General features: G+C 40.2%; 1 protein-coding gene across 3 annotated transcripts in view; it reads right to left on the bottom strand.

Moving 5' to 3' along the window:
* The window catches only part of LYPD6 (LY6/PLAUR domain containing 6), a 110,563-nt gene that overhangs the window by 59,489 nt on the left and 46,183 nt on the right, over window positions 1–4,891 (bottom strand). The window contains exon 2 of one of the 3 annotated variants that reach the window (XM_025039525.1): window positions 77–136. The exons of the other annotated variants lie outside the window; for them this stretch is intronic. The gene's annotated coding sequence lies outside the window, so the exon portion shown is untranslated. The remainder of the gene's footprint in view (window positions 1–76; window positions 137–4,891) is intronic. 3 annotated transcript variants of the gene reach the window in all.

Genomic DNA, 4,891 nt, shown 5'->3' with positions numbered 1-4,891 from the left:
AAAAAAAAAAAAAAAAAAAAGACATAACACCTCTGTATGGCAGCATCTTGCTTATATAAATGGGGGTAATACTCACTACTGTGCAATCACAGCTTCCCTTTTCCTCATGAGGATTGAAAATCACCACATCAATTACCTAGGAGTTGAGAAAAAAGCTGAGACATGCTGAACAGTCAGAAATTCCTCCCTCCTCTTATTTTCAGTCCAAATGACCTTCTGGAAATTGTTTTCTACAACCACATAGATTATGCCTTTACATCCACACTTATACACCCGCACACTATGCTCTGACTGTCCTAGAGTGAGCTATTCGTAGCTAAGTTCTAACCTGTCCGACATCACACCCTCTGCTATGGACTAAATTGTGCCCCCCAGAAATTCATATGTTGAAGCCCCAACCCCTAAGTGATGGTGTTTGGAGATGGGGCCTTTGGGAGGAAATTGGATTTAGACGAGGTCATGAGGGTGGGGCTCTCTGATGGGATTAGTGTCCTTATAAGGAGAGACATTACAGAGCTTGTTCTCTACTCTCTCCCATGTGAGGACACAGCAAGAAGGTTGCCACCTTCAAGCCAGGAAGAGAGCCCTCACCAGGAACCAAATCAGCCAGCATCTTGATCTTAGACTTCTCAGCCTCAAGAACTTTGAGAAATTTCTGCTGTTTAAGTCACCCAATCAATGGTGTTTTGTCATGATAGTGCTAACTAAAACATCGTCCTTCTATGACTTCCCTCTGCTCAGTTCCTTGACTCCAGTCAGTGAAACCATTTGCCCTGTTGAAGGCACATTCCTTGTTCCTACTTACCCACAAACAAGTCAGGGTATTTATAACCACATTTCCTTCTATTCAATATACCTCTCTCTTTCTCCCACTGAAAGCATAGTGTGTCATGGGGAGAGAACACAGGGTCACATGTGGCTGATCACACACTCCTGAGTGGCCTCTGAGAGTCATTTCTGTGAAACTAGGATCAAATATTTGCCCTTATAAGAATAAAATCAAATAATGTACCTGGAAACATTTTATAAGTAGTGAAGGGCCATACAAATGTAAATGTAATCATGCTATCTTAGCTCCTTGTGTAGAATCTGACCTCAATGCAGAGAGCCAATAATAGCTCCAGTAGTGAAGTAAGTTAAAAAAATAAAACCATACAAAGATTCATAGTAGTCCATGCCATCCCCTAAGTCAAGTTACTTCAGGGAAAGAAGTTTTTTCCACAATTAGAAAAAATTAAAGGTTCCAAATAAGAGAAGGCTCAAAGACAGTTTTGAGAACTTTCTATACCAGACAACAGATATTAATTCAATGACATTGAGTAAGAGATTCCCCCACTAAACTGTGAGATTCTCAAGGGTCAAGTTTTACTCACATTTAAAACTCCACAGTCCAATTTAGTGTCTGGCAAGAAAGAATCAATCAACTAATCAATAAACAAATATGGTGCCACACTCAAGAGAAAGCTGGAAAGTGTTTTTTTCCTGTTGACAACGGGTTACGGATGACAATGGGTTACTATTGACCACCTCAAGGATTCTTCTTGGTAAATACATAGCAGTATAACACAATGGAAAGCTTTGGCTTTGAAATCAGATGTACCTGTACAATGACACTGATTCTGCCACTCACCTTGGGCATGTGTCTCAATTTTTTAATCTGTACTATGGGGATACTAATGCTCACCGTACAGTTTTGTTGTGAATGTTAGAAGAAATACACATAAAGCACTCGGAGCATTGTCCAATACAGTATATGTGCTCAATAAACAAAAGTTGTGATTATTGATGAATATCTCCAGAGAGGAATCTATGTATAAATCGACTTATATCTACTACATCATGTCACAACCTTTTCCTCTTTTATAGACCACATCTAGGAATACTTCCATTCAATTAGTATCTATACTGCTCTGTGACTTAATGGATTGTAATATTTTGTGCTAGACATCAACAATCCATAGTACTTAGAAGACAGAATTGGCTTTTGTAAGACCTTCGATCCTGAGATTTAAAACATAAGCTAGGTTATGTACCCTGATATCCTGGGCCAAGCAATAGAGAGAGGACTTGCATGGCTGAGGGGGTGGGCACTGCTACAACAATTCCAAGTAGTGATGTCCCAAGAAATTTTCCAGAAAGTCAAAAAAGTAGGCTATCTCTAAGTAGGGCAGAGGACCACTAAGCGAGGTGAAATGAATGAGCCAATGTGAAAATCTGCCCTAAAATGGAACCACAGGATGTGCTGGATGAGTGGAAGATAGGAACAGAGGACATGCTAGGCCTCCCTAAATTTCCTTCACAGCTACATATGTGTGGGGGTCTCCCAAGGGACAAGGGTATCCCCCCTCTCTTTCCAAAGAATGGACAAGCAATTATTCATACTAGAGATTAAGTAAGAAGATGCTAAGAGTAAGAGGTCAGAAAGCCAGACTAAGCAGTGGAGCTGCAAGACTAAAGGTTTTCAAAACTGGCCATAGCTTCTTTCAGATCCTTAATATAGAATGTTTTAAAAATTACTCAGGGTCCAAAATATGAGTGAACTATCTGAATAGAATATCTTCTGACAAGGAATTCAAAGCAAAATAATTATAATCAATTTCATTTAATTAACCAGCAGCATACAATGCTTTCCAGAGTGTTTACACATATATAATTCTATTTGAGAAAGTACTAGGAGATTAAATGCTAAGTGGTCAAGAGCCAGGGATAGATGGGAATCCAGTAGCATTATCCCAAGAGAGCGAGCCGCCATGCTAGCCACACAAATGCACCCATGCTGCCCTGGAACACATCTTCTCCACCACAGCATCAGAGAGAGGGCTTGGGGCTCCTGTCCGAACGGGACATAGGCAGTCAGGAGCAGGGGGAGGGACTAATTGGAAACATGAAGCTGGTCCACCTCCACTCAAGGCCTGTCTCAGGGAGAGATCGACTTTGCATTGAACAAAGGATTTTACAGACCAAAAATAAAGATACCAAACCAAAGCCCCATTGCAGTGACAGGTCAAAATCTTTAATCCAGGTGACCTGCCTTGCTGTTCAAACGCAGCCATTGTGATGAAAATATGCTGGGATTCAGTTTGTAAACCAAGAAGCAGACACATACAGATGTTCCCTGAGGCTGTTCATTAATGCATGGGGCCATTTTGGCTTCTCTAGTTCTAATTTGTATATTTCTTTAATTTGGTTCTCATCCTCTAAATGCCGAATTTGGTCATTCTCCCTGAAGCTAGCTTCATGCCTAGTTGAGACTATAACATTTTTATGTCTTAAGATTTTAACTTCCTCGGGTATCTTGATTTCAGTAAACCCAGGAAAACATTAGCAAATCGATTCACAGAAACAGAGTACCCACCCCATCCCCCATCCTGTATAACAAGCCTGGTCTCTCTCAATTATACACCAGTGTTTCTGCCACAAAAGAGCTTCCTAGGAGGTTAGGGAGATTGTTTTCAGAATGGAAGTTAAAAAAAGTGACCGATCAAATGTCACGAAGCAATACAATTTCATAAGTCTTTAAAAGCTAAGGCTTAGGGTATTTTTTTTACCTCCTGGCCACTCTCTCCTCTGCTTAAAATCATGGCATAATTGACCTTTAAATCCTTTACTGTAACTTGATCTGACAATGCCCACTGTACAGCTTTAACAAAGTGTGCTGTACACTACTAACCGATTCTGTTGGACAAGGAACTTTCTAGAACTTTCCCAATCCTTCCAGGAAAGATAAGAGACAATGTGCTTAGCATTAAGAAAGGTTAAGTGCACCAGGTTGTTGCAAATTTTTAATCTTCCTTTTAATGTAAGCCATAGTACCATTAACTTGAATGTTACTGAAAACAGGTTTAGTTGAGTAGCTCATAAAACAACAACATAAAGGAGAAAAAGCATTTGACTTCAGTGAAGCCAAGAATATGTGAAGGACAGATTTCAAATGTAGCTAATCATCTCATAAAAAGAAACCCAAGCATTCAGGCAAGAATTACATGACTCTCCCTCCCTCCTCTCTCCCATCACACCCCTGATTCCTCCCCATCCCCTCACCCCTGCTGTTGAGCTGTGAAAATTCCATGGGCATTAAACAATTATCAGATATGTTCTCACGACACATCAGTTTTGTGTGAGGACTTCCTTATGTGTGGCTTTCCTTAACTCAGGAAGATGAAGCCCAGTACTTCTCAACTTTCTCTTAACTACCCCCAGTTACAGAGTAGAGCAAATGCCTATGCAAAGGAGATTGAGATTCAGCCCAAAGTAGAAAACAGAAAATTCCCTGATGCCTCATGCTTTTTTTTAAGTCAATGGCATTCTACTCCATAATATACTCATCTGTTTTCAGATAAAGCAATATGTTTTCTGAATTCATGCAGAATGAAAGCTTCAGGAAGCTGCAGCAGGTTAATCCTCTGTGTATTGTGGCACACTGTGAGCATCGATTTACAGTATCCTCAATTTCCATAGAAAGTCACTTAAACCTTTCATCTCTTTTGTTTTAGTAGATCAGCTTTAGAAAAAAAAATAAGGTGAGAGAAAGGTAGTTCAACATATGTAATTATTTTAATAAAATGGAAGTCATTATTTAGGAACATTTAGGAGAGAGAGAATTCCAGTCTTACTCTTTTCCCTGTTTTCCAGTCCATCCTCCGTCTGAACTGTAGTGGAATGCAGCAGCTAGAAATTTTGCTACTTTCCCATTGCCTTTTGGGGGTCCAAGTAGGAAGCTTATCTAAATGGTTTAGGGAGGTTAATTCCCCTCAACACCTGCGAAGGGAGGACACCCAACCCAGACCTAGATGAAATTCCTATCTCCTTAGCTTGAAAGATTGGTTCAGGCTAAAGGGCATATCAATCTTTTCAAACCAAAGCCAGAGAACTTCCCAGCACTTGTGCCCCA

The sequence above is a fragment of the Pteropus alecto genome, unplaced genomic scaffold, assembly GCF_000325575.1.
Source record: "Pteropus alecto unplaced genomic scaffold, ASM32557v1 scaffold3, whole genome shotgun sequence".
Classification (NCBI taxonomy): Eukaryota; Metazoa; Chordata; class Mammalia; order Chiroptera; family Pteropodidae; genus Pteropus; species Pteropus alecto.
Note: the sequence above shows the minus strand (reverse complement) of the source record. Positions and strands in the feature narration are given on the sequence as shown.